Source organism: Trachemys scripta, chromosome 20 (assembly GCF_013100865.1).
Source record: "Trachemys scripta elegans isolate TJP31775 chromosome 20, CAS_Tse_1.0, whole genome shotgun sequence".
Lineage (NCBI taxonomy): Eukaryota > Metazoa > Chordata > Testudines > Emydidae > Trachemys > Trachemys scripta.
Genome location: NC_048317.1, coordinates 4,048,238 through 4,065,156, shown reverse-complemented (window position 1 = coordinate 4,065,156; position 16,919 = coordinate 4,048,238). Strand labels below are relative to the sequence as shown.

At 54.3% G+C, this 16,919-nt stretch overlaps 1 protein-coding gene across 2 annotated transcripts in view; it reads right to left on the bottom strand.

Annotated features, from left to right (window-relative positions):
* The window catches only part of DLGAP3 (DLG associated protein 3), a 136,770-nt gene extending 120,465 nt beyond the window's left edge, over positions 1-16,305 (bottom strand). For both annotated transcript variants that reach the window (XM_034754252.1, XM_034754253.1), the window contains exon 1: positions 16,236-16,305. The gene's annotated coding sequence lies outside the window, so the exon portion shown is untranslated. The remainder of the gene's footprint in view (positions 1-16,235) is intronic.
* Positions 16,306-16,919: the final 614 nt, after the last annotated feature.

Sequence of the window (16,919 nt, the reverse complement as noted above, 5' to 3'; positions counted from 1 at the left end):
GATTTAATGATTTACCAGGTGAGGCTGCATACCCAGCACTGAGCCTGCCAGCTCCCACTCAGCAGCGATCGGAGTCAGTGCCCTGGCCCCACGCTGCACAGACACGCCTCTTCTCCTTCCCAGCGAGCACCGAGAAAGATTCAACACAAGGGGAGCTCTGAGGAACGTGTAACACAAGGGACAGGGGGAAGCACTCGCAGCACAGAGCGTGCAAAGGAAGAGCAGCAGCTTTAGAGATTGGATCCTACCCTCTCACCCCGCAAGCCAACCTATAAGCCCAAAAAGCAAAGCCAAATGAAGGCCCAGGCCCATGCGAACAGGCCCAGCTCCAGAGTCACCTGCTGGTATCAGGACCTCAACTATCATTTTTAAAACTCGATCTTTCTTTTGCAACAGCTCAGAGAGGGGGCGGGCCCTGAATGCAACTGACGCAACGATGTCTGCTCTGCGGACGCCTCCAGCAGAGGAAGCAGCAGGTGCCACTAGAGAGGAAATGACCTGGGCCCACACTCACCACAGAGCAGGCCAGGCCACCTGATCTGGGGCTGGCACGCTGGGGGTACCACCCTAAAGCTCCAGATGGGGGACAAGTGTTGGCCCTCTGCTGGGGCGGTTGCCATGGCACCCCTTCATGGGGTGTGCCTACAGCCGGGCATCTATCCCCGCTCATCGTGTGGCTCATACGGAGCGGTTGGCTGCAGAAGCGCACCCCTTCCCCTTCAGCCTGGAGAGGAAGGAGGCTGAGTGGGGATCCCTCTTCACACTAATTCTTCTCTGGCCCCCAAACCCAACGCCAGCAAAAATCAGGTGGGTAATTTCATTGCTCCCTTGAATTTTGGGGCCAAGAAACCGTCTGCCCCTCATGAAATCGTAGCGCTCAGCTGAGAGAGAGCTATGGAACAGCTCGCCCATCCCCCTTCCCGGAGATAGGGTCTGTCTGTCCATCTACATCCTCACACCGTGCTCAACCCCATGGGATGCTCCCGCTGCTGGAGGCTCAACTGCAGCTGTTCCCCAGGGGCTGCTCTCCCCAGGATCTCACTCTCAGTGAAAGAGCTTCTGCCTTTCTCAGAGCCGCATGATCCTGTCCCACTTACCTCTAGCAAGCCCCTCAGATCCCAGCGCCCCATCCTCTCCCTCCTTGACTGCGGCCGCAACTGCTTCTCATGACCCTCCTTAGTCTCGGCCCCCTGCATCTCTCCTCCAGCCCCTTTTCACCATCCCGCGCTGCTCTTTCCCGATGACCTTCACAATACATCAGCATCTACCTGGCACCCAGGTGCCCAGACCAACACAGAGCATGGACCATCCCCCATGCCCCTGTCCAGCCACACCAGAATCCAGATCCCGTCCCAAAGGAACCTGATGATCTCACATACACTCAATAACACCGCGAGTCAATGAAGCACCATTACAAGCGAGAGCCATAAATCTCCTTAAGTAATTCAGGGCTGTGCCACCAAGGATGCAAACACTCCAAGTGCAGGCTCTGAGGCCATTCCAGGGACTTCATCTGCCAGTCCCCAGAGGTGAAGACACTTAATTGGAAACAGACCCCAGATCACAGCCTCAAGGCGATGGTTTTGTGTGTGTCACCCTGGCACTTGTCAAACCTTTTAATAAGATGCATTAGGGAGGTCCTGGCATGCACCTCTGGAGCACAGAGTTCAGGATTGCTAGCTCAGAGACATGCAGGATTTTCCCCCAGAACAAAGACAGCGAGACAACGTTAACACCTTCAGACTAACGGGTTTTGACTTGCTTGTCAGCTTACCTGGAAATTCCCCATCACCTTTCACATTTAAAAAATAAAGAAGTTGGATCTGGAAGTGCAAAATGATGACCCCATTTGGGACTTCACTCCTGCTTGCTGCACATGCAGGGCCACTGATGGATTGTTTGTATCACAGCAGCACTTCAAGGCCCCAGCGGAGATCAGGGCCCCCTTGGACTGGATGCTGTGCAGACAGAGTTTATAATCTGCACCGACCAGACAGGCCAGGGGAGGAATATTATCTCCACTGTACAGGTGGGGAAGGAGGCACAGAGATTGAGTCACTTGCCCATGGTCATAGAGCGTGTCTGTGGCAGAACTGGGCACTGACCCCAGATCTCCTGGGTCCCAGTCCAATGCCTTATCCACAAAATAACCTTTCCCTTGCCAATGCTCCTGCCTTCCATCAATGCCCAGAGAGCCGTGGTTTTCAAGGGCTATACCCCAGCCCATTCTATGGAATGGGTGGGGGGAAAAGAGACAAAACAACCTCCCTTTGATGGGGAGGGAGCTTAGAGAACCAACCCACAACACCCCAAAGCACCAGGGATTGGGAGCCCCATCACTGCAAGATACCACAGGCTCCTGCTCTTACAAGAGCTTTCAGTCAAGAGCAGCTCCCAGATGGAGAAATCTCTATTCACAGCTATACTCACAAGTCTACATACACACAGTAACTTCCAAATGGAGACATTCTGAGCCAACTGCCACCCAGTGCTAATCAGTTCCCGACACCACACTGCCCAGATTTGATACCCACATGTATTGTTAGACAGACAGATGGACGGACACAGGTCCAACATGGCACAGCTGGACAAGTTTCCCAGGGAGCTGTAATTTACAAGCCTGTACATTTTAAATATGTTACAGTGGAATATTGAAATTTGTGCTACAACACAGCGGCTCCCCTCCCTCCCAGCCCATGAATTAGGTCAGTGGCTCACTGGCAAGGCATCAGCTCCAGTCCCACAGGCTCCCTCCTGACATTTGAAATTTCATAAGCTAGCTAAGGGTTCGCCTCCGGCGCCGTGCAGGGAGCAGCCCAGGGGAGGGGAGTTATTTTAAGATCCTTTGTAGATGGGACACCCAGCTGCCACTTTGTTAAAAGCTACCTCCTTTTGTATGGGCTGGGGACTCCACGCCAGAGTCCTTTATGCCATCACACTCCTGGACACCCCCCAACCCAACTCCCCGACAAACTGGGGGACTGGGATCTGCATCAGGATTCTAAAGGCTTTATTCCACAGCACTCGCAGCCACCTTCGGCAGGCAGTGCTCCATTCAGCCACACAGCTTCTTCCATTGCTCCCCGGCTTCTACCCTCCTCCAGAGTCAGAGCACAGCCAGCATCTGTGCGCGGTGAGACCAGAACTCAGCTCCTCCTGCTCCAAAAGCACTCTCCCTGCCTCTTGAGCGGAAGGGGAATCTCTGAACAGTACAGGGCCCATGATGCACAGTGGAGCAGTTCTGATTCCATCCAGTAGAGGGCAGTGATGCACAAATGGGAACGCACAGGAGTTCACTGCACTCTCTCTCCTACAGCTCTTGCTCCAAATGTCTGCCCTCTTTAGCACATGATGCTCCGGGAGCCTCTTCTCAGCACCTCCTTGCTTAGCTTTGTTTTCTCCTACAGTCCAACCTTGCCTCTGGAGCTATAGGCTTTACCCCTCTGCCAGGGTGCCACCGCCTTCCCTAAACAAACAAGGGGACTGGAAAGGGAAGGAGGCTGCTTGGCAGAGTTCCCATCCATCCTCAACCCCTGGCTTCCACCACGCGGCAGTCTCAGAAACCACCTCTCTTCCACGTGGCTAAGCAGAGCCTCTGTCATTACACCAGGCTTCCCGTCCTCCTGCTGCACGGCACAGGCTGATCACCAGCCATTATTCCCACCTGCTCTCATGGGGATGCGTTGCACCGTTGGGAGTACAGGGGGTTGCATTGCTTGGAAGCACCAAGTGCACCAGAGGCAGGACACCAGACCAGGTAGACCCTTGGTCTGGCACCACAAAGATGGGCAGGCGACAGCCCTGAGTGAACAGGGTTAACAGCATCCTGGCTGCGACTGGTCAAACAATGACAGCGAGGGAGACCCCGACCCAAATCCCGGGCTGCCGGCTCTCAGGCTTCTCTTGTTAGGCTTGCCATCTTCGGTGTGTTTCTTAAAGCCCCAGCTGCTGGAGTCGCACGGTGCCCAGCTTAAGTATGTTTCCGTCTCTCCTGGTTCTGGCTACGACCCGAGAAGGCAAATCAACAGAACTCCAATATTATGCCTTGTTCAAAAGTCTCATGATTCTGGGGGCCCCGCTCAGGATTTTTGAACCCTGGGAGCTGACAAAGCCACAAATCCCAGAATCAGAAAGAGACACGGATCACACCCTCGCAGGGTGAGGGGGGGGACTGTAGAGGACACACACACACACACACAGACACACGGATCCCACCACGAAACAGCCCATTTCTTTGTTCACAGCTGCTCAGAGACAGAGAAGGAAGCTGACTCTGCAGTCACTTTCCATGCATGGGGCCCGCGAGCGCTCTCAGGCTAATTCATTAAACACGATAGCCCTGGATTTCCCTAATACCTCAGCTCTGCCACTTACCCAGCCGCTCCCTTCAGTGGCAGACGGGGCATTAGTTAACAGCCAGAAGCCGGGCAGCGCTCGCATTGGCTGCTGCTCCATCAGAGGGATCCACACTAATCTCCTTGAACCTTGGTAGAAACGCTGTGGGTGGCAGTTGTTCAGTGATTAAAGTACACAGGAGCCCACTTAGCCGGCTGGCTGCAAGGGAGACAGACCTGCTAAGAGACGAGCGTTTCTGCTGCAGCAAAAGGAACCCAGCGCTATTCACAGCTGGCTGCCGGATGGTAGAGCCCGAATTCCCGACCTCAGCACCTCTGGAAAAGGGGACGTGCTCACCACCAATTCCATGGGAGCCGGTGGGAGATTCAGCAGTTTGGGGGGGAAAAAAACAAAAAAAAAAGGCCGCTTATTTTAGGTGCCTAAATGAGGCTCTAGGAGCCTGGTTTTAGGTTGGGAAAAAAAACTGGCCTCCACTTCCAGGTGGGAGAGGCAGCATAAGCTAGTGGACAGAGTCACGATCTGAGATTCAGAAGACCCAGGATCTATTCCCAGCCCTGCCACTGACCTTCTGTGTGATCTTGGGCAAGTCATTTCACTCTCTGTGCCTCAGTTTACCCCCCCACACACACACACACTCTGCCTTGGCTGTTTAGCTTGTAAGCTGTTTGGCACAGGGACTACCTCTTATTCCAGGGGTGTCTCAGTCAGGGCTCCCCAAGTGCTACCGTAATACTAACAGCAATGATGCCAACTGAACCCCCGGATCTTGAGCTGAGTCCAGTGCAAAGTCCTATGTCTACGAAGGTCTGACTCTGAATGGACGTGAGCAGAGCAGCAGTGTGTCCCAGAGAACCAGAGAAAACATAAAACGTCAATGTGACATGTTCAGAAGTGCCTGCTTACAGCAAAGATACATCTAGCAAAACTTGCTTTCTTATTGGCTCAATTTGTTCAAGTGGATGTGTAAGCCGCACCCACTCGGTGCAGAACTCTGTCCCCCTCTAGGGGTGAGCAGTCTGGGACATGGAGGTGATTTCCTGCAATACCCTTGAAAAAAACCTTATTGAATGAGTTTAAGTGTCTTTGGAGTCCACTACATTAAATGCACAGGTTCTGTAGTGTTGTGGGCCTGGATGATGAAAGAATTGTATCGAACAATGTGGCAGACGCAAATGATCTTTTGGGACAGTATTTCCTGGGAAATTTCTAGGGATGAATGCAAATTCCTCCAGTTATTCAAAAACCCAATCTTTTGAAGCCACGCCCTAAGCAGAGACACATTGTCAGCTGATTACACGCTCAGAGCCAAGGCTGTTATAAACGTGTAACAAGAAAGCCTTTTGGTGGGGTTTGAAGGACTGACTCCTACCAGAACCCCTGCTAGAAGTAATAGCTGGTAAGAGGACTGACATGAAAGTAGGTTCTTTCATTGTTTTCTCTGTAATGCTTTTGCCTTGAGAATAAATTTGCTTGCTTAGAAAGAGCTGTGCTGAAACATAACTGCTGGCAGTTGAGCTGCTCAGACGCCTTCGAAGAGAAAGCAAAACACAGATGCTTTGCAAGCTGCTTGGGACAGGGTCTGTCTCTTATTCCACGTGGCCCATGTTGGCAGGGAACCGTGCAGCCTGGAAAAACACACTGGTCAGGAGGGAGAGCGACAGAAGTCTGGGCAAGAAAGGTGGCAGCCGAGGAGCCTAGAGTGGAGGAGGCGGCTTGCAGGACCACGGAGGGGAAATACAGGTGCCGTTGCCCAGAACTGAGACACAGTCAACACAGAGGTTGATGAGCTGCTACAGTCTTTGGCTAACAGAGCCAGATCTTTAAACTCAGGCAGAAAAGTCTCGTGTGTTTCAATCCCGAGGTCCCAGGCTCAATCCCCACTGCTGACAATGCACCCAGGATCACCCCAGCTAAAGTGGATTTGCACTGACAAAGTTAAATTCCTTCCTGTGCAAAGGGCTTAAGTGGGACTTTTATCATTATTGTCCTTTAACATTTATCCTGTGGTAGCCCCGACAGGTCAGCCCTCCCTTAACACGCTCAACCAGGCACCTTCCCAAAGCACAGGCAGTTCACATGGCTGCCCATACAGAGCAACGCCAGCAATATTAATGTTACCTCAAACACAGGCTTCCTTGATTGCAATTACGATGCTGCACTAGTCACCTGGGTGCCAAGTCACACATTATGGGGTTGTGTCAGAAAAAAAAAAGCCATCCACCACAGAGGCCATTTGTCAGTGCATCTGTCCAGGCGTGTGCATCGCCCTGCATGCCAGCTGACCCCGGGCACCCACCGGTAAATGCTTTTTCACGTGCAGCTCAACACCTAGGAATGATACATTATCACACCCTACCAATAAAGCTTTGTAACTCTAGAGCAGCCCTCCGCGGAGCTGCTGAAAGAGACCGACAGGCATCAGTTGCGCCTTGCGTTGCACCAGTATCCTAGCCTTGTCAAGAGGGATAAACTGAGGCCCAGAAGGTCAGGTGGCCTGATTTCCAGAGGTGCCAAGCAGTGGCAACTCCCACTGGCTTCAGCGCCTCTTAATATCACACTCCTATAAAACTCACCAAGGTCCCAGAGTAAGTCCGTGACAGCCAGGAATAGACCCCCAAAGTCTGACTCCCCTTCCCTCTTACTGTAGTGTTGTTCATGAGTGCTTGGCTGCCCCCCACTGCTTTGTTATTGTAGGATTTCCCCAGGATTATTGCCGGAGGTGCAGGGATATTAATTTTCTGGAGCCGTGAAGCGTACGCGTGCGGTAAGCCAGGTTTGAAAAGAGAGAATTGCAAAGCAGCCCTCTTTGCTTGGGCAGCACCAGCCGAAAAGGCCCTGAGACACGTCTCTCTGAACTGTACCAGAGCCGAGAGAAATAGGAATTCTGCGGCTGATTAGAAATCACGTCATTACTTGTTCCAATTCCAGCCTTCGGGGGGCGGGAATAAAAATGTGACAAGTCTAATTAGGATTTATAGAAGGTTTTAGGGGAGTTTAAATAGAAAGATGCCAAAGTTCATCTGCAGATACTCTGCCCTTTATCCCTGGTGTGGGAGATCTCGCCTGTCTTTACAAAACTGTATAATTGTACAAATTAATTCGCCTTAGTCCCATGTGCATTTGCTCTCCCGTCACATGCCTCTCCACGTACCCCACTGAGCCAACATACCTGCCAGACTATGTAGTTTGATCACACACACACACACACACACACACAGAGTACTGGCCTGAGAATGATTAAGTCGTTTCTTTCCCCTCGCTGTACTATCTCCCTCCAAGCGCCAGGTCACCCTAACCGGAACAGCGATCCGCACACCGAAATGCAGCGAAACAATCCGTCAGTTGCATTCTGCTTCAAAGGAGGCTGGTGAAAGCTGAGATCCCCAGGAGCAGTGTCACTGACAGAAGAGGAGCGGCTGGGAAAGGAGATGGGAGAAAGCGCAGGTTTCCTGCCCTGTGCTCACTCTCGCGCGTTGCTTCTTGGCTCGCTCCGAGCGGAAGGGGGTGTGCACAGCTGAGTGGGAGCCTGAATCCAGGCAAGCTACACGCTCAGCTCAGAGCCAGCACCTTCTGCAAGCAAGTGCTTTCTTGTCCATTGTATTGCACTCTGGGGCAGAGCTCACCTTCTGGGAGGGGGTGCAGATGGGACAGACTGCAGAGCAGGTGAACAGGGGAGGAGGAAGGGGAACGGAGTGGGGGAAGACCGTGTGATGTGAGAGAGGGGGCAAGGGAAAAGGAGGAGTGCCGGGGGTGGAGGAGGACAGAGGTGACAGGGAGGTGCAGTATTCCATCCCACCTTGCAAAGGACAGGTCACCCAGGGGCTCCACCCGTCCCTCTGAGGCTACTCCCTACTTAAAAAGCAGGGCTACCTACAAGCTCGTCATGGCCAAGGCTTTATGGCAACAGCACCGGCCTGCCACAGGGCCCTAGACCTGCCTCAGCTCCTGGCCCTGGTTGCCAGCACTCAGCCTGAGCTGTCCTAAGGGACTCCGGCAGCAGAGGAATCCCGAGGAAGCCGTGGGAGGAAGCCACAAACTAGAGACTTGAGTCTGTTTCAGCTGCACGGATTTTACAATGTGGATCTCAAGGATTCCTCTAGGATTGCCAAGCACAGCAGCCAGGCAGCCTTTCAAATAAGGTGACTCATCTGTATTGTCAAATCTCTCAGCCTTGGTGTTAAAGAAAGAGAGAGCGTGTGCGTGAGAGAGAGATAGAGAGAGAGACACAGACACACACACACACACATCACTGCCCTCTGTTGGATGGCATCAGTACCCAGCTGTGTCCCATAGGCCCTACACTGCTCAGAGCTAATGGGGATTTTCTTTTCGTTCAAGTGGGAGGGACAAGTGCTTCTGCAGAAGGAAGATTCACTCTGATTTATTGTTTGTATTGTGGTAGTGCCTAAGGGTACGTTTACACTGCATGCAAAGCCCAGGCCTGTGGGGCCCGGGCTTGTGGACAGTTCATTGTTACCAAGCCCATGTTTGAGCGTCCACACTTCATTGTAAACCTGGCTCTCACAGCCTTGCTAACGCGCCCATACTGCACTGCGCAGACCTTCTGAGTCAGGTCTGCAGTGTGACCTGCATCCATGCTGCAAAGTGACAGGGCTTGGACCCCAGTGGCAGTGACCCACCCCTCTAGCAGGGTCTGAGGACCTGGCTCCTGAGAGCTGGCTGACCCCAGGCAGACTGGTGTGTGTGTGGATGGTAGGGGCACTTGGGCTCAAACCTGACTCAAAGCCCGGACTTAGTGTGCAGCATAGACATGCCCGAAGGGTCCCAACTGGGATCAGGGCCACACTGGGCCAGGCGCTGCATACACACCTTGTGGGACAGTCCCTGACACAAAGAGGTTTACCAACGAACTAGAAAAGATGGGAGGGGAAACGGATGCACTGAGAGGTGCAGCGACTTGCCCAAGGTCACACACAGGTCAGTAGCAGAGCCAGGAATAGAACTCGGATCTCCTGAGCCCCAGTCCAGCCAAACCCCAGTGCCCCACAGGAAGAAGTAGAGAGGCAGCCACCAAGTCCTACCTAGCCACAGAATTTTGCATATTCTATGAATAGGCCAAATGATGCAGGGTGGTAGCAAGGTTGCATCAGGACAAGCTTAGGATGGCCATGTTGCTCACAGGGGGCTAGGAAGCAATGGGGAAATCCGGCATGAGCGCCCCACATGGGAAAACAATTCACAGGCAGGGAGATGAGCACAGCAAGGGGAAGCGACCTGGCCCAGGTCACCCAGGGAGTCTGGCAGAGCTGGGAACTGAACCTAGCTCTCCAGCGCTTTACACACACGCCCAGCGAGACTCCAGGGACAGAGACCCGACCATTGCCTTCACCATGAAATACATAAACTTTTTAAGGCAGCCCATCCAGACGTGGGCAACAGCTTAATTCCTATTTTGCTCAATGAAACAGCCCAGGCTCTGGGGTCCTTTCCCTTGTGGGGGATGGGGCATTTGCAATTTTAATAGTGAAGGTATTTTTAAAACGGAGTTACTTCACCCTGGAAACAGACCAACAAGCCTGCATCCGAGGGGCCACTGTGTCCTTTCCACTCTGCACCGGTGCCCACTGCACCACACAGCTCGTCGAGAGCCACCGGGGGAAAGTTCTCCTTGAGCCACCATCAGGATGAATGGGGGCAAGGTGATCTATTTATACACCTCCCTGGTGTAACTGGGAAAACCTTCCCCAGCCGCTCCTGAGACGATTGCGCCACTTGAGATTTGTTCCTATTTGCTATGCAGCAGGGAATGGCTCCACATGTATGCAATCTCCCTAGCCTGCCTTTCAAGGAGTAATTCTATGGCCTTTTCGCAGTGCATCAGCCCACTGTTTGATGATTAACCCAGTCGCACATTGTAGGAAGGAAGAAACCACTATATCACGGCAAGACAGGTTATGAAGACGAGAAACCAGCCGACTATTCTTGATTTCAATGGAGCTTTGCCAATTTATACCCACGGGGGATCGGACCCAAAGAGCATAGGGCCTAATGGAAGCTCACTCTGGCCGCTGGGCATTTCTGCAATAAGAGAGAAATCAGGGGAGTATTCTTCGCACTCTGTATCCTTCCAGGCAATGTAACTTTAATTATTCATTGCCAAAGTCCTGGAGCAAGCACCCAGGACTGCAATGGGAATCTCCACGATACAGCAGAAGCCTGTTTAGTCAATAACTTTTTTGGCCTAATATTCAGTCCTTCGTTGGGTTTGAGAGCTTTTGGGGGGGATCCTGTTGTGTGGAGACTGATGGGCTTAAGTCACACAATCCGGAACTGTGTCTAAACTCCTCGTTTTGTTTGGCTCCAGGGCTTTGGTTTGGGCGATTACGGTAATAAGGGCCAAGAGCAACACTTGGCTCCAGATCCAAAAAAAGAAAAGAATCAGGGTAGGCGGGATCCAGGTTTTTGGTTCAGCTTATTATTAGAGAGATAAGGACCATGTGCAAAACCTGGATCTGGATCCAAAGTGGCCAGCTGTTCCGGCTTATGATGGCAATCAAAGCCAAGTGCAAAATTTAGATCTGGATCCAAACTTCCTGGCTGTTCAGCTCCAGGATTCAGTGCAGCTCATTACAGATCTTAGCTGTAAGTGCAATAGTTGGACCCAAAATACTTGAAACTGGATGTTATTCTGGGCCAGTGATATTCCATCCCATATCCCCCCACAAAACTCTTGATGGGTCCAAATAAAAATTCTGGACACAAGCACTGGGAAATGTTTAGCCCCAGACAAAAACTGTGCAAAATGTAGATCAGTGAAACTTTAGGAATTTGTATTTTGTTGGGGGGGGGGGCTGGCTCTCTGCTGCAGGACAGCACAGTGATACCATCAGACAGAGTAGGGCTTTTAGACTCAGCCGTAAGTCTAAGATTCTCCACTTCTACCCTTTATATCATGAGGCTAGACCATGATAAAACCCATGGTGTGGAGGGGAAGGGTGTTACTTATAATGACCCCCTTCCATCACAGATGTATCTTGAGGTATGAGACTCATGTTCCCAGCATGCGTACCACAGTCCCAAAATTTACACTCCTTTTATAGCACAACCTTTTACCCCCCTCCACCCCCAATAGCAACTATTAACTAATATCCCAGTACACTGGATCACTTGCATTCACAGTCCTGGCAATGACCCACGTGCTAGCTAGTGGCCATGCTCTGCAGGTAGATAAGGCAGTGCATCTGGGAGTTTAGTGCTGATGAAAGATCGTAAGTGGTGATTTAAGTCCTTTGATTATCCGCAGAGTCGGTGCAGCAGCAAGGCAAGCTTCCCAAACGCCAGTGTCCCAACAATGAGCCTCAGCCCCCGGCTGGAAAGACCCCCCGTAAAGCCGGGGTAGGGTCCCCATGGTCCATCCAGACCTTGATCTCTCTCAGCAAGAAGGGAACGGGTGGTAGTGGTGGTTTTACCACCTGGACAGCGGCCCACTAATGCTAGACTTGAGACCACCTTCAGTGCTGCAAACTCCCCTCCTAACTCCAGTCCACCACCACCCCAGTGGGACCCACTCTTTCTCCTGAACTGGTCAGTCTGCGGCAGCTGCTTTATTGCACACTGGAATCAGAGGGACGGCTGCCCTCTAGGGAGGATCTAGATCATGGGTGGGCAAACTTTTTGGCCTGAGGGCCACATCGGGTATGGAAATTGTATGGTCGGCCATGAATGAAGAGCTGTGCCAGCTATGTGTTTTTTAAAATCAGAAAAGACACACTGCACCAGGGGCATAGCCACGGGTGGACCGTGGCCCAACCATTTATCATCCAGGGCAGGCTCACCCCATCACTTGCCCCACTCCGCCACCCGGTGCTCCAGACAAGGAGCAGGGTCGGGGCACCGGAGCGGGGCAAGCCCCCAACCCCGCTCCCTGGCCGGAGCGGGGCAATGGAGCTCAAGGGCCAGATTAAAAGCTCTGACCCATAGTTTGCCCACCCCTGATCTACATGGCACCTGGGTCTCTCCTGTTCGCTGCCTGAGACACACGCCTATTTGGCATCCCAAAGACTGAAATGTTTTAGTCAAATGCAAATTATTGGGCTCAAGTGGATGAAAGCTAACGGCCTTTGATACACAAGAAGACCGACAAAATGATCTAATGGCCCCTTCTGGCTTTAAACTCTATGAGCTGAGACTGTTTCTAGGGTGCGGACTAAGCCACACGCAGGTCACCAAGTAGCAGTGAGATGGTCATGCTTCATTGGGGCCCTGCTCAAAGCCCAGAACTTGTCCGTACGGAAATCTCTAAACTGGGGCTAAGGCCTGAAGATGCTAACCAAGGGCATTACGTACTACAAGATGCAGTTCACGGAGAGTCTACCCAACCAAGCTCTACCCTGACGTTGACCCGCTCTGTGCCATCTCCCCATGGGTGCACGCCCTGGCAGCGCCAACTTCCCATTCCAGGGACTCAAATGGCTCTGTGGCTATGTTGGTGGTGGTTTATTTCTCGTGTTTACACTCCTGCTGAAACGGGAGCCGCGGGCACTTTGATAAATGCATTGAAAGGGCTGATCCTCTGCCAACCCCTCCACTAAGTGCATCGGTGATGCTATCATGTGCTGCTCCTCACAGCGAGATCCCCTCCCTCAGTCAAAGAAGAGATCCCTCAGCTGCCTACGGAGGAGTGTCCTCGAGGACTCCGGCAGCTGGGGAACACACGGAAATGTTTACAGGAGAGCACTTAAAAGCACTTGGGTGGGATGAAAAGGAGAGCGAGAGAGACAGGAAATGACATCTCTTTCCTAAGGGAATCTAAACTTTACCAGCAAGCTCCTGCTCTCATTTATACGACAGTAACTGTTCCGGAATCGCTCCAGATTCACACCGGCAGAATCCAGCCCTCTTTTGGGTGCCAGGGCCATCTTATGGGGGCTTAGCGTTATAAATGACCATCTGCCCAGCTGTATTTTCATTCCATCAGTTCGGAGCCTCGTGCTCAGGGTCTAGATGCCAGCAATAAACCTGCCAATGGATGTAACCCCCGAGAGTACATCTACACTGCAAAAAACCTAAGTCTCAGAGCCGGGCCTCGCACAGCCTGCAGCCATTCCCAATCGAGCTCTGAAACCCACCCTGGAGGGACCTATTGGGGGCAGCAGATGTCCTCAGGTGGGTCTGTCACCAGCAGGGTCCCTCCTGACCCCCGCCACTCCAGGTGCTGTACATATCATACCCAGGTTATACATATCCCAGATACATCCGGTGCCTTGCAGTCTTCATGTGAGATTCCAGGCAAGACTGGAACAGAAGACAGGGAGGCCCACTAGAGAACTCCCAAACTATTTAAAAGGGTACTACCCAATTCCTATCACTGCAGAGACTTGGCTCTAGTAACTTACAGAGACCCAGGACCTACAGTAAGTGACAACCTCACCCCCGCCATGCTGGGGTCTCCAATGCTGTTGGTAAGAAAGACCAGTCCCCTGCAACCTTATTGGGGGTTTTGCTGCCAGCAAAAACAGTGCTGGGGACATGGTAAACCCAGGCCTTCACAAGGCCACTGACCGCATAAGCAGGCATGCTGGGGATGGATGTCCCTCCAGATCACTCCGTGCTGGGCAGCCTGAGGTTGATTCTGGTGAGCCCAACATGGGAATTAAATCTTCCCACGATCGGCTAAACACGTTAGTGCCAGCAAAATGCCCCAAGCCGCTTCGCAGTGTCTGTCAGCCCCTGCCCCATAGAATTCCCAACAACGGAACAGCACTGCCCACCAGAGAGCCATCAACAAACAGATGCCAGGGAGCTGTCCCAGCATGGATGCCCACAGCACGGCGCCATGAGAACATGTGTAACCCTCATCATCACATTCTGAAGGGAAGAAGGTTTCACCTTATGCCAAATCTCCAGACCTGCCTTTGGTGTGTACTTGCGTCCCATCCCCTTTCCAGTTGGCCTGCCTACTATGGGATAACAGCCCTACTTCTGCTGGTAGCTAATGGAGTTACTCCTGTAGCTGACCTAAAGGAGGTCTGCAGTGCAGTGCCAGAGGTCCCCGATTCAAACCCAGCGGATGGCCCTGGCTGACGGTCATTCCATCACGCTACCTTTTTAGCTGAATCTACATTTAGGGCCTCATCCTGCTCCAATTTAAGTCAACAAAGGAAGAATCCACATCCACCGAGGCTGGGATCAGAGACCGAGCTATGCTACTGCCCATCACCAGGCTCCTGGTGGAGAGATTGTTGGATTTAGGGAGGAGAATGAGGCCCAAACCCAACCCTCCCTGCTTTCAAACAACAGCTGGAAGCCCAGGGCCTGATTCTGCTCTGTGTGACTCAGCAATGACTCCACTGGAGTCAGCGGAGCTACCCCGCTGTAAGGGAGAGGAGAAATCAGACCCACAGCGCCCGCTCTTTACGAGGCAGCCCCTATCCGGCACGCAGAGCGTGTTGTTCTCTTCGGGATCGGCACCACAAGCAGATCGCTGAGCAGGGGGAAGGCCTGTCCAAGCAGCAGCATTTACTATCAATCAAAGTAGCCATCAAAAAAATAAAACCAGCGAAGAACCAAATCCAGCCCGTAAAACCCAGGAGCTCGGGAGTTCCTGCCCGCACCCTGTGCGTCACAGCAGCCTGTCCTGGGCAATCGGAGTGCCTGATCCTGCCCGCTGCGCAGCACAGCTGGGCACAGCGCACACCCCAGGCACAGCAGCTCACAGGATCTGGGCCTTACTTTGGGGACCTCCTCTGGGAAAATTACTGGGGTCCAAGCTCAGGCTCCTCAGTGCTTCTGTGTCACCCTCCGTCAGAGGGCCTCTGAGCACTGCACACAGGTATTCATTTAGCCTCACCGCCCACGGGGCAGAGCAGTGTCCCCACCCCTATTTGACAGGTGGGGAAACTGAGGCACGGGCCCACGTTTTCCACAACGGCTTCTCATGCTGCATGCTTCCCAGTCTGGAGATGCTCCGCAGGGCACCCCTGCCAGGGCACCCCTAGCCAAACCAACATGGGCTCAGCGCCCCCAGGATCGGGCAGTCACCTGAAGGAACTGCTGAGTGGCTCAACAGCCAGAAACCCCTAACGGGCAACGAGGAGAGTCAGGCCCCGTTGTAACTATTTAAAATCGCTGGTGCAGCCGGAGCGGCCGGTGGCTGCCTGGGGGAATTCCCAGCGGACCGGGCCGGGACCCCCCAGCCCAGCGCTAGCTCCCGGGGCGCGTCTGCGGGGGGGGGGAGATACCCCCACACCAGGAAGCCCCGCAAACTTGGGGGGCCCCTAGATGGGGGGATGCCCTGCTCCCGGGGTTTAAATCTCCGGGGGGGGGTCTCACCTCCCTCCCCAGCAGGCAGATGACTGAGCCCCGCAAGTTTCTGCATCTTGGGGAGACACACGCCCCCCACCCCCCGCAGGACGCCCCCAAGTCGCTTTCTCCCCCACAGCAACTCCCCCCCCCGGCCCCGCTTGCGGGGCGTCTGCACCTCGAACCAGCCCCGGGAGCGAGCCCTGCCCGGGCTCCGCTCGCCCCTCGCACCCAGCCGGCCCCTTTGCAGCCCCGGCGGGGGGGGGGGAAGCCACCAGCGACCTCCGCCGAGAGCCTGGCGAGATTCCGCCCCAGCGGGAGAGAGACTAGAGCGAGCTGCGGAGCCGGGGCTGAGGCCCGGGCACCCCCCCGCTTCGCCCAGGGAAAGTGGGGGGGGGGTCGTCCCCTCCCCACCCCCCGTCCACGTCCAGGCAGGGACGAGCCCTTGCAAAGTAGGCGACTAACTGTTGATCGATTGCGCGCATTAGCCACCAGGCTGGACTCGCTCGCCAGCATCCAGCTGCAGCCTTGTGCCCCCCCACCCCACCCCCCCGGCGGATGGCAACGCAGCCGGCAACCCCCCCCCAGGCAGCCGGCAATAGCCCTGCTCCTCTTACCTTGCCGGGGAGCCGCTCCTCGCAGGGCTACATCCTGAGATCCAGCTTCACGCCTCCTCCTCCTCCGGATTTTTTGCTTCCTGCTGAGGATCGCCCCCCACTCCCCCCACACCCCCGCCCCGGAGAAGCAATGAGAATAAATCTCCCCCGCGAGCCTGCGCTGGGCCGGGGCGGGAGGGGAGGGGTCCGGGGACCCCCGGGTTCCTCTCCGGCCCCGCACTGCAGAGCCAGGGGGTTAATCGTGAAGACACGACGGTGTCTCCTTTACGGACTGACACCCGGGGAGGGGAGCGGCGCGGGGGAAGATGTGGAGATGGATTTCCCCAGGAACCGGGGGGATGGGAGGGGGGGGCGCGGCCAAGGCAGACACAAAAGCCTCCCCCCGGGGCAGCGCCGCTCCTTGGGGCTTTGCAGGGAAGATGCAAAATGGTCTCAGCACATGGTGCCCCCCCCCCGGCAGCCCGGCTAGGCCAGGCGGGGGGGGCGCTCCCATGCGCGCGGCCAAGGCACGGAGGGTGGGGGGACCCCGGCTCGGAGCGGGGACAAAGCCCCTTTTCGCCTCCTTCCACCGCAGCCGCTTTGCCACAGGAAACCGATCCACATGCAGAGCGCGAGAGAGCTCCCGATCCGAGCCTCGGGCGAGCCCCGCGAGCCCCGCGCCCCCGGCGATCTCGGCGGCGAACA